Raw genomic sequence first — 24,413 nt, forward strand, 5'->3', positions numbered from 1 at the left:
TTGTTAGATTTCTGTTTCATTTTCTAGTCACATCAAAATGACATGTTCTTTAAAAATATTCTCTTTAGAAATCCTTAGTTTCAAACATTTAAAAAATATTGTGACCCCTTCCAAGTAGAATAGAGTTAGTTGCCCATTTTTTTGCAGGCATAATGAAAAATGTGTTATCTGTCAGTGTTAAAGTCATTATTAAAGTAAAAAAGTCTGAGTAGCCTGTATCTATCAGTATAAGCTAACAAATTCTTTCAGTAAAGGTTTTATTTAGTCTGTAGTGAAAAGATTTAGCATCTTAGCATTTTTGTATGTTGTCTCATATGTTAGAACAATCTGTGAAATATATGGAGCAGATAATATTCTTCCTAGTTTCCTGAATGAGGACACTGAGGTTTGGAGAGGTAAAATAATTTGCTCAAAGAAATGCAGCCAGTAAATGGCAGAACTATAAAAGGATCTGTACCTTTAGAGTTCTAAGGTAACATTCTTTTCTTTTCTCTCTCTTTTTTTAAGTATGTTTCACACCCAGCATGGAGCCCAATGTGGGCTTGAACTCAAAACCTTGAGATCAAGACTGAGCTGGGTCAAGAGTCAAATGCTTGACCGACTGAGCCACCCAGGTGCCCCCTTTTCTCATTTTTATGCTTATTTCCTAAAGCAAAAACTTGAAGCTCTGTGTAAGAAATTGGTAACCATTATTTTTGGACAAGCTGAATAGATATTTTAGAAAATTAATTGATATAAAATGTTGTAAACATTAAAAGGATTTCAGATTTTAGAATATCTTTTAAATCTGATTTTTCATCTTACTCTCCTGAGAATCTTCTTAGGTTCAGGTTGAGCTTCTCCAAAAATGAGTTGTTTGGTTTTAATCTTCCTTAATTAATTTTTTTAATGCCTCCAAGTGGAGAGAATAATTAACTTACTAACATGGAATTGTTTCATTGTATATGGAATCTTGAAAAGTACCATGCTCTATCTTCAAAACACATCAACTGCTTTAGCTGGGAAACTCCTCCCCCCCATATGTATTATGAACTTTTTTTTTTTTGGAAAAAAATTTTTTAAAAAAGATTTTATTTATTAGAGAGAGAGAAATAGAGAGCAAGCATAAGCAGGGAGAGTGGCAGGTAAAGGGAGAAGCAGGCTCCCTGCTGAGCAAGGAGCCCAATGCAGGACTCAATCCCAGGACCCTGGGATCATGACTGGAGCCGATGCTTAACCACCTGAGCCACCCAAGCATCCCTATGAATATTTCTTTTGGTAACATTTCTTCCTTCATAGAAGTAATAACTATTTAACAAAGACAATATAGAGACAGTATAACAAGGTGTTTAAGGACTCAGGCTCTGGAGTCATATTTGGGTTTTTTTTTTTTGTCCTTAACTGTGTCACCTTATGAGTCGCTTAACATTTGAACCTATGAGTAAAATGGAGGATAATAATAATACTTCCTTTATAAAGTTAAGTTTAAATGATGTAATCTAAAGCACATAGTGACAGACATGTTGTAAGCCTTTAACAAATGCCAGATGTTTGTTTGTTTATTATTGTGGTAAAAAATGCATAATATATGATTTACCATCTTAACCATTTCTGAGTGTACAGTTTAGTAGTGTTAAGCACATTCACATTGTTTTACGACAAGATCCAGAATTCTTTTCATCTTGTGAAACTCTGAACTCCGTACCCATTATGGGGCACCTGGCTGGTTCAGTTGGTGGAGTATGGGACTCTTGATCTCAGGGTTGTGAGTTCAAGCCCCACATTGGGTGTAGAAATTACTTAAAATAAAATCTTAAAAAACAAACGAACAAAACAAAACTCCATTCCCATCAAAGAACAAGTTTTCATTCCCTCCTCCCCCAGCCCCTGGCAACCACCCTTCTACTTTCTGTCTCTATGAATTTGACTGCTCTAGGTACCTTATATACGTAGAATTGTATAGTATTTGTCAAAGGCTTATTGCACTCAGCATAATGCCCTCAAGGTTCACCCATCCATATTGCAGCATATGTTAGAATTTCTTTCTTTTCCAAGGCTGGGTAATATTCCATTGTGTTTATATATGAAATTTTGTTTATCCATTTATTTGTAGATGGACATGAGTTGCTTCCACCTTTTGGCTGTTATGAATGATGCTGCTATGAACACAAGTGTACAAATATTGGAGACCCTACTTTCAGTTCTTTTCATTGTATATCCAGAAGTGGAATTGCTGGATCATGATAATTCTATTTTTAATTTTTGAGGAACTACCAGACTGTTTTCCATAGTGGCTGCACCATTTTACATTCCTATCAGCAGTGCACAAGGATTTTAGTCTCTCCACACCCTTGCCAGTACTTGTTATTTTAAGGTGTTTTTTTTTTTTTTTTCATAGTGACCATCCTAATAAGTATGAAGTTCTTCTCATTCTTATTTATTTTTCTTCTGCTTATAGGCTTAAATTGTCCTTTCTCAGGTTTTTCCTCAGGAAACTTAAATTATTGGATTTAGGTCTTCTTTTTTCCTAAGTTTGCATTTTTTGGTATAAATTTTTCTTTACTGCTTTTGCTGCCACCCACAAATTTTGATAAGTCGTAATTTCATTTTTATTTAGTGACTCCTTAATTTTTGAAAGGTATTTTTGCTGTATATTGTATTCTAGGTTGATAGTTTTTGTTTTACTTTTGGTACTTTAAATATGTTGCTTCACTGTCTTCTGACTAGCATTATTCCTCTGTTCATAGTGTTTTTTTTTTTTTTCTAGTTTCTTTTTCTGACTGGCTTTAATCATTTGATATGCCTGTTGTTGTTTTCTTCATGCTTCTTCGTTTTAGCTTTGGTTGAGCCTCTTGATCTGTATAGTTTTTAGTTTTTATCAGGTGTAGAGAATTTCTAGCCTTTATTTCTTCACATGTTTTTTTTCCTTTATTTTATTTTTCCCCCTCTGGTGACTTCTAATTATATGTACATTAGGTTCCTTCATGTTGGCCCACAACTTACTGAGAGTCTATCTGCTGTTTTTAGTTTTCTTTTCCCCTCTGTGTTTCATTATGGATAATTTCTGTTGCTATGTCTTCAAGTTCTCTTGTCTTTTCTTCTGCAATTTCTAGTCTCCTGTTGGTCCCATCCAATGGATTTTTCATCTCACACATGATATTTTTTTATCTCTAGATTTTTGGTTTGTGTCCTTTTTTATGTATCATGTCTCTACTTAGCATTTTCAGTATTTTCTAAATCTCTTATTTATCATGGTAAAATATGTATAACATGAAGTTTACCATTCTAACCACTTCAGTGATACTAAGTACATCCACAATATTGTGTAACCATAACCACATCTATTTTTTTAAAGCAGTTTTTGTCGCTGTATATGATTGACCACATGAGTAGTATTGGCTTATGGAATGTGAACAAAAGGGGTTTATGAATAGTGTTGAGGAAGAGTCCTTTGGGGAGCTTATGTATCTTTTTTTGTCGTTTCTTTTTAATGACTGGTATTGGTGCTTGCTGTCCCCACATCGTCAGGTTGGAGCAGTATATTCAGGTTGATGGCAACAAAGCTGAGGAGCCTGGATCTCTGATGATTGTGGGAGCTGTTATATCCACATTTAATTTTTTGGTTTTTTTTAATGGTACAAATGGCCTTTGTTGTTTGAATGGGAAGTGAAAGAGAGGAGGGGATTTGACAGCTCCAGCTCCTGGGACAGCAACAGATTACACCAGTGTCCTTCAAAAGGACCCTTAACTGTTTTAGGGCAGACATAAAGTTACTAAGGGGCATTTTCTGTCATTTACAGCTGAACCCAAGTCAAGTTGATGCTTAAAAATTACCATCACTGGGCACCTAGGTGGCTCAGTCGTTTGGGCATTTGCCTTTGGCTCAGATCATGATCTCAGGGTCCTGGGATCGAGTCCCGCATTAGGCTCCCTGCTCGGTGGGGAGCCTGCTTCTCCTTCTGCCTTCTGCTCCCCGACCTGTGCTCTCCCTTTCTCTCTCTCTGTCAAATAAGTAATAAAATAAAATAAAAAGCTGTCACTTCTTTAATATTGTCAGAGAAATAAGGTTTTTATTTATTTATTTTTAAGTTTTTCTTTATTTGAGAGAGAGAAAGAGTGTGTGTGTGAGAGAGCACAAGCAGAGGGAGTTGCAGAAGGAGAGGGAGAAGCAGGCTCCTCGCTGAGCAGGGAGCCCAATGCAGGGCTCCATTCCAGGACCCTGAGACCATGACCTGAGCCGAAGGCAGACAATTCACTGACTGAGCCACCCGGGTTCCCCAGAAATACAGTTTTTAGAAATGTGTAGTAAAGGGCAACTTGTTTTTTTAGTAGCTTTTAAAAATTAATAACTCTCCTTCATTAGAATTCCTTTTATGTGTGTACTGTGTTTTATAGACATTTTATTTTCTTCTTGTGTTTTTCACAACATTCCTGTGCAATGTTGTATTATTGTCTCTGTTTACTGATGTTATTGAGGTTTAAAGAAGGAAGTTATATAACTCAGTAGTAGTGATGGAATTCATATTCTGTTTCAAGTCTGTCTGGCTTCAAATCACACACTTTTTTCACTAAGCCATGCCTTTTCTTTTATATTTTATTTCTGAGACAAGTCTGGTTGGTAAATTAATCTCTTAGGAGGTACCCTGTACCAGTGACTAAATTAATTGTTTCAGGTAACTTATTTCTTTTGCTTATTAGTGAAGAATGAGAAGTTAAAATAAACTTTCTGAATCTGTAAAGTTGAAAACCACCATAAACCCTAGACTAGAAGTGATTCGATCTTAAGGTTTATATTGTAGATGATGGTTATTCTGAAGGCCTCAACCTAGCGTTTAAGTCTCTCAAGTATGCTAGTGTCCTTCATCAGTTAAAGGTTTAGTTTTAGGTATGGTTAGCTATAAATTGCTGTACTTATGATCTGAGGAAAACAGCTTGAATCTTCTAGTCTATTCTAAGTTTCTTAATTCATTAAGAAATTTTGATGCATTTTTGGTTTTCATTCTCATCATTTTGTTTTAGTCTACTCTTCTTGGTCTGTAATGACATAATAGCATTCACGGGACAAACACATCACACCCTAGGAGCAAAAGAGTGCCAAGATTTACTTGAAATTTATGATCATATAAAACATTTACTTAAAGAAATTTAATTTTTATAATCTGTTATGGCAGAATACTTTTAAAGCCTGGGTGTTCCAGAACCTGTTTAACCTGTTGTCTCTTAAGTGAGACCAAGACTGACTGCATACCTGAAAAAGAAATTCACTGGTGGAAAAGACAGATGCCAGAACTATTGAGAATAAGTCCTTGTTTGTGTAACCTTTTAGTTTGTTGAGTCTTGCCTTTTTTGGAGTACAGGAAATTAAATGCTATGGAAAAATTTGCCATTCCCAGCTGGTCACATGTTCACTGTGCTATAGTCTTTTCTCTTTCTTTCTTTCTACATTTATTTACTTTTTGAGAGAGAGACAAAGATGTCTGTGTGTGAGGGGCAGAGGGAGAGAGAGAATCTTAAGCAGACTTCTCGCTGAGTGTGGAGCCCATGCAGGGCTCCATCTCAGGATGCTGAGATCATGACCTGAGCCAAAACCAAGAGTTGGGTGCTTAACTGACTGAGCCACCCAGCATGATTTTTCTCTTTAGTGATTGACAAAGTGTAGATTTAAATTTAACAAAGGAAATAATTAAAACTGTTAATACTCTACCTACAAATGTATAAATTCTGAATTTTCTTCAGCTATAAGATCTACTACCCATTTTGTCCCCTTCCACTAACCTCTGTTAATCGGATACATGTAGGAATTTTTTTTTTCTCCTTTTGCTTTCACAGTACTTACCTGCTTTTCCAATTCCTCAAGTTTAAGTGCTACCAGTCGAGGGTAGTTTTACTGAGTAGTTCTTTGTTGTTGTTGTTGTTGCTGTTAAAGTATAGTTGACCTGCAATGTTGTATTAGTTTCAGGTGTACAACATTGTGATTCGACAATCCATTCCATACATTATGCAGTGCCCAACATGATGAGTGTAGTTATTATCTGTTACAAAGCATAGCTATTACAGTATTATTGACTATATTTTTCCTGTGCTATACTTTTTATCCTGGTGACTTTTTATTTTATAACTCAAAGTTTGCACCTCTTAATCCCTTTTAAGAGAGCTAAGAATGTATCTAAAAACACCTATGGTCAATGTGGTAGCTATTAGCTACATGTGGCTAAATTAATTAAACTAATTAAAATAAAATAAGTTCAGTTCCTCAGTTGCACTAGCCTTATTTCAAGTGTTGGGTAGTCACATGTGGCTAGGGGCTGCCATATGGGATAGCACAGATAGAGAACATCTGTTGAGTATATGAAATGCAGCTAATCAAATTGTGATCTGAAGAAAGTACCCAGTGTGATCTTTATTACTTTAGTTATGTCACTTAACTTTAAATTTTTTTTTAAAGATTTATTTATTTATTTTAGAGAGAGAGAGAGCATTAGTGGAGGGAGGGGTGTATGTGAGGGAATCTTCAAGCAGACTCCCCACTGAGCCTGATGCGGGGGCTTGATCTCACAACCCATGAGATAATGACCTGAGCTGAAACCGAGTCAGACATCATTAACTGACTGAGCCACCCAGGTGCCCCAGTTATGTCATTTAATAATGTAGTTATTGGTCTTAATTTCTAGCAGAGGTTGTTTAGAAAAGTGAGGTCTTTTATTTCTCTCAATCTTTTCTTACCAGTCTACATTTTTTTAAAAGATTTTTTTTTTATGTATTTGAGAAAGAGAGAGAGAGAAGGAATGGGGGAGGGACAGAGGGAGAGTGATAAGTAGTCTCCCGGCTGAGCAGGGAGCCTGATGGGGGGCTCAATCCCCGAACTCCAGGATCATGACCTGAGCCGAAGGCCGACACTTAACCAGCTGAGCCACCCAGGAGCCCCACCAGTCTACATTTTGATGAAACTTTTTTGGTTATATTTTCAGGGAGTTTGGCAGAGTGTTATACAGTGTTATTTAGTTAACAGATAATAGGATTTGCGCCTTGTTTAAATGGCTTGCCAGAAAATACTATGGATATCTTTGTAGATGTTTATTACATTCCTGATTATAGGAGTAATATGTGGTTATTATAGAAAATGGGAAAATGTAAAGAGTAAAAAATAAAAACTTCTAGCTACCCAAAGATAATTACTCCTGTTTTTTTTGCTATTTTCATAATTTTGCTAATTTAATTTTAATTTACCTCATATTCAATTTTGTCTTTAACATGATATCATAAGGATTTTCCTATGATATTGTTAACTTTTTTTCTTAAACTTTTAAACAAATGTACCACAATATTGAATGAAGTGTTTCCATCCTTAACCATGATCCTGTTGTTGGACATTATGTTCTGTGTAATAGTGCTCTCTGTTTTGTAGCACTGATTAAAGGGTATGTATGTTCTGTAACTTCTGTAACTTGAATATAATTCTTAAAATTTTTTTTTACCCTTTATAGTATGTATTTGGTTTGAGTTTATGCCTTCTACTAGAGTATAAGCCATTTGAGTTTAAGGACCATGCCTTGATTACCTTAGATTTTTTTTGCAAAGAGATAGAATATAAAGTTATTTTAGTTATATTTATATTTCCAGTTTATAGCACTGTGCTTGGCATGTAGTTACTCATTTAGGTTTAACAAACTGAATGTATTTACTATTTTAAAAAGTACTTGTTTAAATTATCTCTACACCCAGCATGGGGCTTGAACTCCTGACGCCGAGATGAAGAGTCGCTTGGTCTTCTGACTGAGCCAGCCAGGTCTCCCTGAGAAATTGAATTTAGATAAGTGGCTTTTCCCTTTTCATAGATTTTGCCTATAGACGAGAATATGCATAAAATTTTAATAAAAGCATAATTCAGCTTTTTGGACACAGTCCTTGCTGTAAGGAACAATAGTCTCATTTGTAATTGCGTCCCCCCCCCCCTTTTTGCACCTCTTTTCTTGGAAGAAAGTTTTTGGCTATGCCATTTAAGGAGATGAATAATTTTTCAAGGAATTCATATTTAAGCATATTTGCCTGTCTTTATCATATGCCACAATATGGTTTAGCTATTTGGAGAACATCTTTAGTGGCAAACACAAAATGGTGAATCATGGGTGCTGGGATACTGGCCAAATTTAATTATGATATAGCTTCCTAACTTTTATAAGTTGATTTCAACAATGTCGTAATAAAAAGAACCATGAAAAGCAAAGCTAATAATATGTATAGTTAATATTTTGTTTATCTAAACTTACTGGATTTGATGATATATAAAATGTCAAGGATATGGGACCTATTTTATGCAAGAAATATAGCATGGTATATGTTGAACATTATTTTGGTGCCAGCAAATGTAGTTCTTAACCACTCTTGAGATATTTTAAATATGCTTAATGTACTGTGTTTCAGTGAATAATAGTAATTAAAAAGCCAGTATATGTGAAGTCTGAATCAGTTCCTTTATAGACCACATAGCCAAAACACATAGTCAAAATCAGCATAGAGCAGCATATCCAAAGGCATTTGTGGTAATGTTTTTAATTGCTACACCGGACTACGAGGAGAGCACCATTGTTATTCTGAAGTGCAAATTACTGACTGAATAGTTTTTCCAGTTCATTTTTAATGTCGTAATTTGTTTTAGTCTTTCAACAGTATATCCTTTTCGTATTTCTATGTTAATACATTCTACTTCATTCTTCTTAATAGATCTACAGTATTCCATTAGATGTATTTTAATTATCCAATACCTGTAATCAAGGACTTTTGAGTCATTTTAATTACTTACATCTAGATATCAAAGGGTATTCATACAAATACATATTTATATATTTGTGCAGGTAGTAGGACAAAGTTAGAATTTATTTTTGTTATTTCCTCCATTTTAATTAGCATTACATATATTTACAAGAACAAAATAAAAATTTATGATTATAATGAAAAACTTCTTTTAAAAAGTTGGTTAAGTACTTGAGGGAAAAAATGAGGTTATTTTCTCATGCACTAAAATAAACTCCAAATAGTCAAAGAGGATAAAGGCAAAATGAAAAACCATAAACAGTGGGGCGCTTAGCTGGTTCAGTCCGTAGAATATGCAACTCCTCATCTCAGGGTCGTTAAAATCCCATGTTAGGTGTAAAACTTACTTTACAAATAAAAAATAAAAATTAGGGGCGCCTGGGTGGCACAGCGGTTAAGCGTCTGCCTTTGGCTCAGGGCGTGATCCCGGCGTTCTGGGATCAAGCCCCACATCAGGCTCTTCCGCTATGAGCCTGCTTCTTCCTCCCACTCCCCCTGCTGTGTTCCCTCTCTCGCTGGCTGTCTCTATCTCTGTCGAATAAATAAATTAAAAAAAATTAGTAAGAGTTATTGTAAAAAAAAAAAAGGAAAAACCATAAACCAAATGAAGCTGCACACATGCCCATGTAATCTAAACATAATCGATACAAAAGCATCCATAAAGAAAAACATCATATGGGACACCGGGTGGCTCAGTCATTAAGCGTCTGCCTTTGGTTCAGGGCGTGATCCCGGCGTTATGGGATCAAGCCCAGCATCAGGCTCCTCTGCTGGGAGCCTGCTTCTTCCTCTCCCACTCCCCCTGCTTGTGTTCCCTCCCTCGCTGGCTGTCTCTCTCTCTGTCAAATAAATAAATAAAATCTTTTTAAAAAGTAAATAAATAAAAAAAATCATAGTTTTTATTTGCTGAATTGAACAAGACTAAAGAGAAAGTTAAAAGATAACAAACTGAGAAAAACCAAATGCCCAAAAAGGTAGAAGATGCACTAATATTCTTAATTAAAGAGCTTACATAAATTGACCATACAACCTTAAATTCAATAGAAAAATGTTTTAAAGGATTTAGGTTACTAGAGGGCATAGTTGTATCTGATCTGTCTGTTGAATTTTAAAAAAAATTGTAGTTGACATACAGTGCTACATTAGTTTCAGGTGTACAGCATAGTGATTTGACAACTTTACTTCTGAGCTGCTGCATTGTAGTCAGCTTTAGGCTCACATCCTTGACTCCACTCCCCATCCCCAATTGGTCTCAGTGGTAGAATTGGTTTGCAACAAGTTAGTCTATCATTGGTGGAGGTAGAAATCACCCTGTTATATTGTCCACACGTTACTTGTTTGTTTGTTTTTTTTTTTTAGAGTGTTTTAGGGGTCTGATATATAACAGTTATTCTTATTCTGAATTCAGAGCCAGTTGAGAATTGGAGGAATATGTTAGAGGTCTGAATGTCTTATGTATTATTGGTAAAATCTAGGATACAGGCTGGGATATGGGACAGAATGAGCTCATTGTCCTGAATAGATTTGGACTCTTCCAACAGATAGGTCTCTCTCAGAGGTGGAGTCTTCCTTGCTGTGTTTATCAAAAGGATGAGAGTAGATGAGAATTACTGTGTATAATTTATAGGGATCAGGATTCTAGAAAATTAGTGTAACTTAAAATAATTATAAGTAGGAGTTGTGATCACTAAGTGTCTATTACATACAACCTATGATTCTTCCTTCAGTAGATCTTACATTTTTATAAATTATAGCCATAGAGCATGGATTTATAGTTAAGTTGTAATGTTGTGCATGCCAGGATAGAAAATATCGTTTTGTAGTCTCAAGAATAATTACAAAATGGAATATTTTGTGGTGATCATACTTTCAATATGATGACCTTTATATGATCTGGTTATTTGTCTTTTAAATTTGAAATTTTTCTGAGTCAGTGACTTGTTGCCCTCAGAATTCTCTTAGAATTGCATATACCACAATGATGTTGGCAGTATCTTTTATGAAGTCTGAACCATATGACTAAGCAAGCACAATAAGTACAGGAATCTCTCACAACTGCTTGACTTTTAATCCCCAACTCCCACTTCTAACTTTCTTGAAAAAATTGTAAGTTAAAACTTTATAGTAACAGCTAAACTCATATTTAGAATTTCCTGAGGGTTGCAGTAACACCGGTAACAGTAATAACGCTAATATAGTCAAGTACCTCCCTTAAAAATCAAATTCACCGAATTTTGGGATCAGATTACTGTAACATGGACTAAGTGAGGAGAAATAAAAGATACCAATACTTGTTACAGGGAGATTTGCCAGGAAAAGAAAGCATCAGTAGGTCACTTAGTCTGACTTATTTTACGTTAGTTCAGCCCATTCATAAAATATCTCAAGAAAAACTTTTGACATAGCTTTTCTATTAAATGATTGGTTTTGTATTTAGGAATGTTAAACTACATTTTTGTGTTTTATATTCTTATATTTTTGTGATTTTATTTTTTGGTAGAATACTGTTTCTGTTGGAAATTAGAGTTTGTTTTATAAATTTGGATTTCATTGACCATCAAAGAACCAGTTTGGCTATGAGATAGATGGGGGTCATGTGTGTAGCTCAATTAATGATTATCAAACCATGCCTGTTAATACATATATATGTGTTTATATACCCATGCACATACATAGTTTGTGTTTCATTTTTTTGGAGTATTGGGTTAAATTCAGGTAGGTTTGTTATTTAGGAATTTCTTCAAGGTAATGTCTGTCTTTGGTGATTGGTATGCAAGAAAGGAAGGTCATCTGTATTACTTGGTGGCATAGGAGAAAAACATTTATAAAATGAGATGTTAGTGATTTGACCACTTCATGCGTAGAAACCATAAGATCATTTTGCAGATTTTTGGATTTATACTTTTTTTTTCTATATACAAACCATTTGGTATGTTTCATAATACTGTAAACTAATTGAGATCGTTGTGGTTAGTTTGATTATAGTCTTGGTAGTTTTTCAAGGAAATGTGGTAATAAAATCAGAGACCTCAGTTATATTATGCCCCTTGGTTTGCACCACTGATTTTATTTGAATATGAGTTTACTGTCTCCCCCCCCCCCCCCGGAGAAAACTTGCTTTCTCTGTGTATTTATCTATAGTTTCAGGTAAGTTTGATACAGTTAATTCTTGTCTGTCAGCATTTAGAGTGTTTAGATTGTATTTTCCACAAGCTGGTGGTAAATACAGTTGTCTTAGCTGGCTGCATTAGTACAGTTTTGCTTTCTGATGGAAATAGGTTTGCTCACTGAGCTTCTTAGAGCAGGGACATTAGCTCATTCATTTATGCTGCAGACATACTTGTTGAAATGATACCCCAGAGCTATCAGATTAACACTAGAGGTCTTTTTACCTGCTTCAATATTCCCTTGCTGTGATTGAGAAAGTGAATTTATTTTGTAATTGTGTCTTAAGTTCTTTGAGTTCCAAGGACTTTATGTACGTTCAGTCTAATAAATATGTATTTAACAACTACCACATACCAGGTTCTGGATTAGACCCTGGGAATGTTGCAGTGAACAAAACAAAACTTCTCTGTTATCAGTTTACATTTTAATGGGGAGCCAGATAATAAATAATTAATTGTATATAAGATAGTGATTTATGGCAAGGAGAAAAAAGTAAAACGAGAAAAGTATGAATATATAGGATGTTGACAGTTTATTTTTTATTTTTTTATTTTTATTTATTTATTTATTCAACGGAGATAGAGACAGCCAGCGAGAGAGGGAACACAAGCAGGGGGAGTGGGAGAGGAAGAAGCAGGCTCATAGCAGAGGAGCCTGATGTGGGACACGATCCCGTAACGCCGGGATCACGCCCTGAGCCGAAGGCAGACGCTTAACCGCTGTGCCACCCAGGCGCCCCAGGATGTTGACAGTTTAGATACCAAGGTTTCTCTGAAAACTTAAGACCTGGTGGAAGCAGGAGAGTTAGCCATGCAGATACATAGATGTGACCGTTTAAGACAGAAATAGCAAATCCAAAGGTCTTGAGTCAGGAACATGGCTTGTGTGACTTAAAAAAAAAACAACTTATTATTTGGAAACAGTTTCCAACTTAAGAAAACATTTTCAAAACTTCTGTATGTATTTTGCTGAGAGCCCTCATTCAAGTTTTGCTAATTGCCCAAATAATGTTCCTTAGACCAAAATGATCCTAATCCAGGATCATGCATCGCATCCAGCTCTCATGTTTCTTTAATCCTCAGTTTGGAACAGTTTCTCAGTCTTTCTTGATTTTCATGCTGTTTACAGTTTTGAAGGTTGTAAGCCACTCGTTTTGTAGAATATCCCTCAATTTGGATGTGTCTAATGTTTTCTGTTGATTAGATCCAAGATATGTATTTTTGGCTGCAGTTTCACAGATGTGTTCTTGATGAATCCTATTTTGTGGCATACAGCTTATTCTATTAGGTATTGTTAGATTACTTTATTAAAAGTGATGTCTATCAAATTTCTAGTTACTTCCTCCTCCCTTTGTAATTAATAAGTATTTGTGGGGAGATACTCTGGGATTGTGAAAATCATATTTCTGTTTCTACTTTCACCCATTAGTTTTAGTAGCCATTGATGTTTTTCACCAAATTAATTTTTACTGTGAAGATTGCCAAATAGTGATATTCTGATTTAATATTTCTTCTACGTTTTTTAGTTGGTATTTTAATAGAAGAAAGACAGTTACTTCATTTAATTTATTTGTATCAGGAATTCCTTTTTTATTCAATGGGTTATACTCCATTACTGTAATTATTTATTTTAATACTCAGATTGTTCCATGTTTGCCACTGGAGCCCGTTCAGGCTGGCTTGTTATGTCCTTTTGATGTGTTCTCATCAGTCTTTGTGTACTTCTTTACTTTTTTAAAACTTTTATCTTGAAATATAAATTCACAGGAAGTTACAAAAATAACACAGAATGTTCCTTTGTACCCTTTATCCAATTTCCTTCAATGCGTGTATCTTACATAACTATAGTACATTATCAAAATTAGGTTTTTGGCATTGATATGGTGCATATGTCTAATTTTATGTAATTTTATCACCTGTACATCTACCTACTTTTGCCACAAGATGCTACAGGCTCATTTTAGAATTTACCTGCTGTAGTCCTGGAATCAGCCATTCTCTCTAAGGAGACTTAATTCCTTTTAGAGGAGAGTAGTATTTCAAAACCATGTTCTCATTGCTGTTGGAGTATCTCTGTACTCAGACTCTTTCAGTGGACAGATGAAGGAAGCATAGGTATGTATAAGTGTGTACACTTATATCTACATCTGTATTCCTTTATCTTTATTGAAAACTGTGTATACCTGTGTATTATCTTCATAGCTCCAATTCCATCCCAACACCGTGTTCATTCTAACTTTCTTTTTTTCTCATATTTGTACTTCTCCCAGTAGTAAAAGCTGATTCCTGTTATCACATAGTTCATAATTTGCTCAGTTCCTCTGTATGTTGCCAGCTCCCCATCCCAGACTTTGTTACTGCTCAGACGTTCCTTCTTGTGAAGGCCCTGCCTGTTCCAGAGTTACCTTCCTACCCCATTCCCACTTGTGTTAGGGCCTCCGTTGTGATTTTAAAACCTTAAGGGCAGTGTGTCTGGAGCAGATAATGAGGGAATGAGACATAGAGATTTAAATTACAAGAAGATTGACCACTCAGGAATAGAATGGAGATATAATAGCGTAGAGGGTGATTAAAGGCAGGGAAGCTAGTTAGTAGGTAAGAATCTGAGCAAACATAGGGAAAGGAGTGGGGAAGGAAACAACTGTGAGGCAAGAATAGTCGCGGTACAGAAGCAGTGACGTTGTATAAGGGACAAAGGAAAGGATTTCTGAACCTGACTTTCCTAGGATGGCGTTGCTTACTAGATACAGAGTAGGTAAGGTATGAATGAGAAAATGACCAAGTTTTGGACATGTTGATACCAAGATGCTAGCCAAATATTTATTTACACAACAGTTTTGGGGAATATATTTTACCTTGGAATGTAAAAAACAAAAATTTTTACCCTTAATGAAGGTAATAAAAAATTCTTACATTTAAGGAGTTTGTGACTTCAAAACTTTTAATTTTGTATCCCATCAGTAAAAGATATATTCTCAAATAGATGTGTCTTTATAATTCATATATAGGTATCATTGTATTAAAATATTACATACATTATAAAATATACATAAAACTACAAATAATATTTTTTGAGGTATTCATTTTATAATGGTATAAAAACTATTCTTACACAAAAATGCTTAATTGCTTTTTAAAGTTTTGGCTTAACATTGTGTTACAGTCATTTAAAGATCAGGTTGGAAGTTCAGTTTATTTTACTACTCGGTTTTAAGGACTATCACAATTTTGGGGTTTTTGTTTAGTTGTTTTTTTTAGATTTCACAAAGATGTATAGATACAAGTGGACACATCAGTGACTGCAGTTACTAAATCATAATACTCATTTTCCAGTTCTGCCTACCAGTCATACAACTTTTTTATGTGGCTGTTGGAGTTCAGTTAGTAAATTTCTGTTTTCCCTGGTGGGGAGAGTACTTGAAAATATATTATAACAAATGTGGTTAAAACGTGCTGAAGATCTTTATTTTTAACTGGGTCAGAAAATTATGTTTGCAAGTTTTTAAAACAATGTGAAAAGGTTTTAAAAAAACAGTTTTAATAGGCAAAGCATGTTTTTATCTGTAAGATTCACATATGGATGGAAACACTTCTGGACTCCTCCCTAGTCAGAATACTTTCTCCATGGCAAAAATATCTTCCAAAAAGAAAACTTTTCTTATTGCCAAAATATCACCTTTACTTAGACAAAATCTATTAATTTTTTTCCAGAAATAACTGCCGGCATACTATTAATAGGTACTTGTTATCACAGGCAAGGCCACGTATTTGGAGAAGTGTTTTTTAGGAAGAAAAACAGTAATTCATCTACAAGTGCAAGTAACAAGAAAACTTTTTGCTTGAAACTTTTAATGAAATTTTGTATGGTTGTTCTTCATCTCACTACAAAGAATTGAAAAAATTCTATTATACTTTAACAGTCTCACTTTTACAAATTTTATAGTGTTGATGACATGTTGTACTATTTTGCCCTCATAAGGATTTAATTTCTTAGTTGTAGAAACTTGTTCTGTAAATGATGCAGTGAATGAGTTTCATTTGTAGTAGGACATGTGTAGTTGCAGAGGCAATTTGTATTTCAGGTAAAGTGTCGGTGGTTATTATTACAAAGGTTTTTTTTCTTAATATTGTTTTCATTAAAGAAGTAATTTTCTATTGAGAATATATTTTATTTTCTTCAGTTATTAATTATAACAGTATCCAACCATTTTTAAACTATCAGGTTAGGAAAAGCGTGTACTTTCTTCCAACTGTGTAGTAAACCTCTCTATTGTATAATTTATTTGTTATTCATTTCTTCAGATTTTATTTTTTTCTGTGTGCCTTCTGAAGATACCAGCCATCAAGAGACTTTAGTTTTTCGCCATATTGTTTTTCATGTATTTTAGCCATTTAAAAAAACCTTAGTAAGAACAACCAGTGTTTCCCAGTGGCCTCTGAATGTTTAAAAAAAAAATATATATATATATATATATATGTTTGATATTAAAGAAACTAACAAAACAAAAAAAACTGAAACACGAAAGAGGCTTTCAAACATTTATCTTTAAGTTTAATGAAAATTGGTAAAGTGCTGGATAGAACTCAGGCATGAAACATTATGCAAAGAATTACAGATATTTGTTTTCATATTCTTGTTGTTTAGGTTTTAAATATCTTTCTAATTGTGGTGGCTTTGGCTTTGTTCAGTCACAGACATTAAATACAAATTCCTGAAAAGCTTTGTGTTCTGGAAAAATCATGTACCATAACTAAAAGGTTTAGGAGAAAAAATAGGGTAGGATCAGACTGTGCAGAACCTATATAGCTTGCAACCAGAACACTAACAAAAGCAGTAACAGCTCAAATGGAAGTATCAACACAGTTAAATCTTGGCATTTGTACTCAGCATCACAGACACTTGAATTTCTTCAGCTTTAAATCTTGAGGCTTGTGCTGTTTTCTTTGAGATTTAGGCCCACGAAGACCTTTACTTCCCCAGCCTTCTTTATCAGTTTTTTTTTTTTTTTAAACAAAGGAAAAATGTCCTCAGCTTTTTCATCTGCACTTGTAACCTCCCTAGATAGCTTAATGTCATAAACAGTGTAGGTATCTTGAAGCTACTATTTTATAATGTAGGAGGGCATTTCGGCGTGATTTTTGACTTTTTTCTTAATGCCTTCTTGTATTTCGAAAGCTTTTTTTTTTTTTTTTTTAAGATTTTATTTATTTATTCGACAGAGATAGAGACAGCCAGCGAGAGAGGGAACACAAGCAGGGGGAGTGGGAGAGGAAGAAGCAGGCTCATAGCGGAGGAGCCTGATGTGGGGCTCGATCCCATAACGCCGGGATCACGCCCTGAGCCGAAGGCAGATGCTTAACTGCTGTGCCACACAGGCGCCCCTTGAAAGCGTTCTTTTTAATTTGAGAAAGCTTGCCCGTCGTTTAAAAATATTAACAAGAGGGGCGCCTGGGTGGCTCACTGGGTTAAGCAGCCTGCTCTTGATTTTGGCTCGGGTAATGATCTCAAGGGTCCTGCGATCCAGCGCTGGGTCAGGCTCCACACTCAGAGAGGAGTCTGCTTCAGGATTCTCTCCCACTGAAGGCCCCCTGCTCACTTGTGTTCTCTCTAGCTCTCTGAAAAATAAATCTTTAAAAAAATAGTAACAAGTTGGAAAGAATAATGTATTTTAATTAATATTCTAATCATTTCCTTCCATCCTAGTTGCATATGAGGTAATTATTATAGAAATTAAGATTGTAGCAGAAATATTGTACATTATTAATGATTATGAATGAAATTCATAATGGGCTTCGCATAATTTTTAATTTTAGGGAAGTGATATGATTAGCTTGCTGTTGTTTTTAGCATTTAATAATTTGGGCCATAAGAGCTTATATAAGGAGTAGGTGAAGGGTTACCACTGCCATTTTCTTTTTGTTGGTACTATTTGCATTTTAGTGTTATCTTAAATCTGTGAATACATATATTACATTCATTTTTCAAATAGCTTTATTGAGGTACAATAGATAATAAATTATACAAATTTAAATTTTACAGTTTGGTAAACTGGTATATGTCTGCACCCCAAAATGGAATGTCTTAAATCTCCTTGGTAATCTTTCTACTAGAGAATTTTTAAAAAAATTTAGTAGGTAATATCTACCCATGATAAGGTACATGCAAACTGTAGTATGTCACACTTCAGTGAAAGCTAACAAGAGTGGGATGTTACTGAAAACTCCTGTATTAAATTTTTTTAAGGTTAAATGAGCGAAATTATATATTTCCTTCCTACACCTTAGTGGATCATCTTACATAGTCCCATTGAGTACATACACCCAAGTTGGGAGATTTCTGAGGTGTCTTGGATATCTGGTGGATGCTTGGAAATATGGTACTAGGTCCCCGTATAGAAGTAGATAGAATTATCCACCACAGAAGTTGGTTCTTAGAATACTAAGTTCAGATATGTGTGTGTTTCATTACCTTTTCCCTTTGAGTATAGGAGAAATTATGGTGATTTGTGAGTTCTAGTTAAGGATGATTTAGGTTCAGTGTTTCAGGTAATTTTTTTTAAACCAGAGTAATGTATATCTAAGTTAAATGACAAGAAGTTCTTATTCCTACCTGAGGTGCTGTTATTGCCAGAAATTGAGCACTATGCAGAAGGGTAATATATGAAATGATAGTTGGTAATGAGCCTTTAGAAACTCTAGATTTGCCTGTGTTGTTTTCACTTTGTTTTAGCAATGAGACCTTCTCTCTGCCAAATAATAATATATGGACTACCAAAAGGTAAAACAGACCAAAAACTAGTGTATTAGATTTCCTTATGAAGACTTGCTCATCTTCTTTTATTTATAAGGAAGTGTAGATCGGGTGGCCAAAAGAGCTTTGAGACAGATGCTTAATATAAAACGTTTAGACTTTTTTTTCTAATATTTCCAATTATTAACATTTTTTTTCTAATTACTAAAAAAATCCCCTCAGATGTGTAGAAGAAACATTGCTTCCTAGGTGAGGGTCAAATATACCTTGCTTCTGTAGTTTCTATTGAGAAGAATATTTTAGTTTTTCAGTAAAAGCAGGTGGGCACTGAGTCTGCAAAGTTACATGTATAGTTAGAAGGGGAAAAGAGCATGTACTTTAAAAACAAACAACCATCAACTTTTTTTGCTGAGGTTTGCTTTCACTGTTTTCTAGTAGTAGTTATATGGGTAGCAGAAATAGCTGCTTCTGGTTACAACTTCTGCGTCTCTTATGTACCTACATGGCTCTGTCCAAAAACATTTTTCCATTATATGCATTCCTTTTTCAATTTGGTTTTTATGAGAATTAAATGAGAAAGTGACTTTCCTTGGCACAAATTAGCTGCTCAGTATATGTTGATTTCCTAATGTGACTTATGGGTATGTATTTTTGCCCTCTGATTTTCAGGAGAGCTTGGTACTTGGATGTGCCTTCAGAAGCTTATTGTTTAGATTTGATTAACAATTGACTAGAAAACTGAGGATATTATGTCTCTCGATGTAATGATGTGATACTGGAAATATTTCCAGCGATTGCTTTTTTGTGGGATTTAAAAGGAAAGATTTAAATGTCTATAGTTTTAAAAAATACTACTAGGAACTCTAGTGACATATCAAAATCTAATAAGAGGCAAGGATAGTTTTGTGTTTGAAATTCCTTTAATTCCATCTCATTTACCTGGCAGTTCAGTTGTCTACTTCTTATCTATAATTGCTGAGGTGGTTTTAAGAGTAAAAAGAAACATATTTTTTTCTACCTGGAAGATGTGATATAGAGTATAATGTTTTACAACTCCACGTTACCCCTCCCGTCCCAGTACTTCAAACACAAATAAGGATTTAAAAGTGGAGGATAAGTCTCTATAATAGAAAGCCTTGATTGAAATTTTGCAAACTTGAAGAGGAGTTTCTTACTCATTTTTATCTCATAATGTAATCAGCACCTGAGTCAGGATGAAGGGGGTTTCTGAATAGGTAAAGTTCATCAGCCCCACAACCCTCATTCATGTTTTTCTTGATGTTTCTCTACTACTTTTCTGTATGAAGTTTTAAACAGAGTTTTAAGGAAATCACATTTGCCTTTTTAATTACCTAAGTTGTATTTGAGCATCATTAATTAGTAAGAAATGGAATATAACAAATGTGTTTCTATTGGGAACTTTAATTAAAGTTTTGCTCTCAAAGGAGCTCAGCGTCCTTCACATGGCCAACCTAGTTAAATGCGATAGTAGCCACAAAAATGTAAAATACTTAGCAATAGATTTAGCAAAAATTTAAATAGAGTATATGCAAATAACACTTTACTGGAAGAAATAGAGGATTTAAGTTGATGGAGAAACCCACCTTGCTTTCTGGATGGGAAGTCAGTTCTTCCCAAATTAATCTGTTAATCCCTATAAAAATCCCAATTCAAATTTTGGGCAGAAGCAGCATTCATTTGAATTCCAGAGAGCTTTCAGGGAGAAAAAGACCATATGATTTGTAGGAGGCAGAGAACAGTAAAAAGTTTTGGAATTTAAAATAGGTTATGTTTTCAGTAGAGATATGGAGAGCTATAGATAATTTTTTTGAAGTCTGAATTTATTAAAGTGTCTTCTATACTACCTTATATTTTGAACATTTAGTAAACATTTAGATTTTACTGTATTTTATTATGAGTTACAAAATATACTACAGAAAATGTTAGAATTTAGGGGAAGAAAAAAATAAAACCATGTAACTCCATCATGATATCACATTTTCTATATTCACTTTGTTGTATTTCCATTCAAAATTTTTCATATGCATAGTCCTATAAGTAGAATTATCATACATTCAGTTTTATATTTTATGCTTTTCTATTAACATTAATATATTTTTTAAAGATTTTATTCATTAGAGAGAGAGGGAGCACACAAGCAGGGGGAGCAGCAGGGAGAGGGAGAAGTAGGCTCCCTGCTGAGCAAGGAGCCTGATGCAGAACTCTATCTCAGGACCCTGGGATCATGACCTGAGCCAAAGACAGACACTTAACCAACTGAGCCAGCCAGGCATCCCTTAACATTAATATTTTGTATTACTTTCTATGTAGTCTTTATAACCATCATTTTTAATGATTGCTTAATATAGCTGTAACAAACCTTAGTAGAATCTTAGTTTTTCTTTTCCCAGATTTTTAGGTTGCTTTGAATTTCTCGCTATTATAAATAATGTGCTTCTAACACTTACGTGTTGTAGGTAATCTTTCCCAGATTTTAATTTGCTGAAATAAAATTTCAAGCTGTGTAAAGTTGAAATAAGATTAAAAACTACTTGGGAATAAAAAGAGTTTGTTAAATTGATTACCATATAAGTGTATTCATAACAAAAAAATGTATAGTGACTAGTACTTTTCAGACTTAACCTTTGTTTCATTTGGCTTCATAACAATACTTGGTTAGTTGTCAAACTAGCCCTGCGATCTAGATATTGCATTATACAGATGTTGAAAATGAAATCTGAAGAAGTAAAAATTATGACATTAAATTAGTAATGGAACTGTTTTTGGTTCCATCTTTTAGAATCAAAGATGTGCTGATAGGTTTAGATGTTAAAGTCAAATGTAAAACACTTTTAAGTGTACATCTTTTGAATTATGTAATCCCTGTATGCAAAGTGTGTATTTATGTGGTATTGAAAATACTGGAAATAATAACTAACATTCATTGAGTGATTGCTCGATCTTATGGATAGGGTCTGTTTGGAGATGAAGCTGAAATGTTAACTTCACAAATTGTAGGAATGATCTTCTATGTTTAGGTTCTTGGTGGGTGGAAATCATATGGGAAAACTTCTAGTTATAAAATGAAAGAAGATGGTTCTCTTGGTTTAATTAACTAAACAATTGACCAGAAACAGAGGTTTGGAGGACTGTTCTTTGTCTCTGAGTGAAAATGTGACCAAGTTGTTTTACCTTCTGGTAAACAAAGTACTAGTTAACAAAACTTTGTTTTACCTTCAAAATTTGAAAAATGCTGGAATATCCACTCTATTGTTGGAGTGGCTTGTCTCTCTCTAGGCATAAATCCACAAAGATATAATAAGTGTTGCTTTGTGTTGTTGGCCACTGTCATCTCCAACATCCCTATTTACTACCATTATTATTATTATTATTATTATTACCATTGGTAGTAGTATTAGTCTTTTCTTTGAATAATTGTTACCTTGAATGAGCAGGGGTTTTTTGGGGGTGGGGAGGGGAGAGTCCCAAAGTCTGTATATGATACTTAATTTTGTGAGTTACAGATACGCAGAATCTTTTTAAAGTTTGATTTGTTTACAGTCAGTATTAGAAGAACTACTCTGATTTTATCTGCTAGTGGTTTTTCAGCTGAATGCCAGTGTTAAATTAGGGATAGGATTCAGCCAGGTGACATTAACTATTCTGATAATTTTATAATGGGGAGGTAAGTTACTGATTTTCTGTTTTATTCTACAGGGAGCAGTAAAATACTGTATATGCCTCGAGGAGGAGAACCTTGTTTTTAGAAGAAAAGATAAAATTGTTGATTTATAAACTAAAGTATAGTTATACAAATACAATTTGATGTTAATTTTATTCATGTGTCTGGGGCGCCTGGGTGGTGGCTCAGCCCTTAAGCATCTGCCTTCGGCTCAGGTCATGATCCCGGGGTCCTGGCATCGATGCGAGCCCTGCATCGGGCTCCCTGCTCAGTGGGAAGCCTGCTTCTCCTTCTCACACTCCCCTTGCTTGTGTTCGCTCGCTGTCTCTCTCTGTCAAATAAATAAATAAAACCTTAAAAAAAATTATTCATGTGTTTCTGAACAATGTACTACATTATGAATAGTATTTAATTCATATCTTCCCATTGACTTAATATTTTTAGAAGAAAAAATTTAGAACCTAGGTAAAATATTAAAAATACTAATAATTACTTGAAGCAGCATTAAACCCAATCCCAACACTGCTGCAATTCTGAGAAATTGAGTTCTCCAAGCTTAATTTCTTCAATTAAAAAAATGTTGTTAATAATACCTACTTCTACAGTCAACTTGGAAAATTCAGTGAATTACATGAAAGTGTTTGACACAGTGTCTGTTGTGCAAATTCTCTGTATATAGCAGCTGCTTTATTATTATCAACATAGGGGCACTCTCACCATTGGTACTATTATTAACTCTACACTTAATTTTTTGACTAATTCTTTTTTTAAAACTTTAATCAAATCAATTATGTGATTCTTTGCACATTTTTTTAAAACATGCTGCAGTTCATGAGTGTCTTATAGAGATTTCAGTGTGTTAGCACCAGGACTGGGGCCCGGGTGAGGCGTGCAAGGCACTTGCCATAGGCACAAAACTGAAGGGGGTGCCAAAACCCGACCATAATCAAGATAAATAATATTTTATCACAACACTTTTCTTTGTACACTTTTAGTAAAATGCAAAAAAACCATGATGAACAAACTATAAAAATCAAAATATTAAATAAAGGCAGGAACTGGGAGAATGCTGTGCTAAGACACATTGGTGTGTAAGACATAAAGGGTGCTAGAAATCAGGAGCCTGTTAAAATACACACACTTTAGAAAGGCTTAAGATCAGTGGAAACTGTATTCTTTGTTGAAGGAGATTCTTCTTCCCCTACAATTCAGAATTCAGGTTCTAAGCAAGTTTTTAATATAATTACTCTGTTTTAAGTGTTCTAAATATGATTGGTACTCTGTTAGTAACATATTCATTATTGTACCATCTATATTGTTTAAGGCAGTAGGGAACTTTAAGAACTCATTTTACTATAATTATAGGCAGCTGAAGATTTATAGAAGCAAACAGGAAAGCTGTTCTTATGCTTCATTAAGTTAGCTATTCATGTTTATATAGTGAAGTTGATTTATATGATGCAAAATATGTGTGAGACACTTTCACCCAGTTAGTTCTCTCTTATTTCTTATTTTCCTCAGTAACTTTTTTGTCTTCAAATAAAGAATATTTTTTGTTAGGTGACAGGATACATTTAGTTTGTGGTTTAACTTGGCCTATGGATCTTAGACTAATGTACTTTCACAGATATATTGTAAAATAAACATTAAAGATTTTAGTCATCTGATTTTGATAAATCATAACAGATCAGTTAATATGACTTAGATTGTTCTAGGTGAAATAGACGGTGTACTATAAAAATAATATGGGATATATTTAAGATTCAGAAGTTTCTTTGTGTGCACATAGGGTGGCTTAAAAATTTATATTTTATTTGCTAAGTTGGATTTGTTTGGTCCCCCTCTTTTTTTTTTTTTTTTAATGGGTGTGAAACCCAACGTGGGGCCCGAACTCATGATCCTGAGACTGAGAAGTGAGCTGAGGCGAGTCGGACGCCAACCAACTGAGCCACCCAGGTGCCTCTGGTCCCACTATTTTTAGTTTTGTATTTGTATTTGGAGTTGTGTTAACAGAAGGAGGAAA

The 24,413-nt window shown here is 34.5% G+C and overlaps 1 protein-coding gene across 1 annotated transcript in view; it reads left to right on the plus strand.

Moving 5' to 3' along the window:
- ROCK2 (Rho associated coiled-coil containing protein kinase 2) overlaps window positions 1–24,413 on the plus strand; it is a 135,434-nt gene that overhangs the window by 24,817 nt on the left and 86,204 nt on the right. The window lies entirely within an intron of this gene.

This window comes from Ursus arctos, unplaced genomic scaffold, assembly GCF_023065955.2.
Source record: "Ursus arctos isolate Adak ecotype North America unplaced genomic scaffold, UrsArc2.0 scaffold_8, whole genome shotgun sequence".
In the NCBI taxonomy this organism is placed as follows: domain Eukaryota; kingdom Metazoa; phylum Chordata; class Mammalia; order Carnivora; family Ursidae; genus Ursus; species Ursus arctos.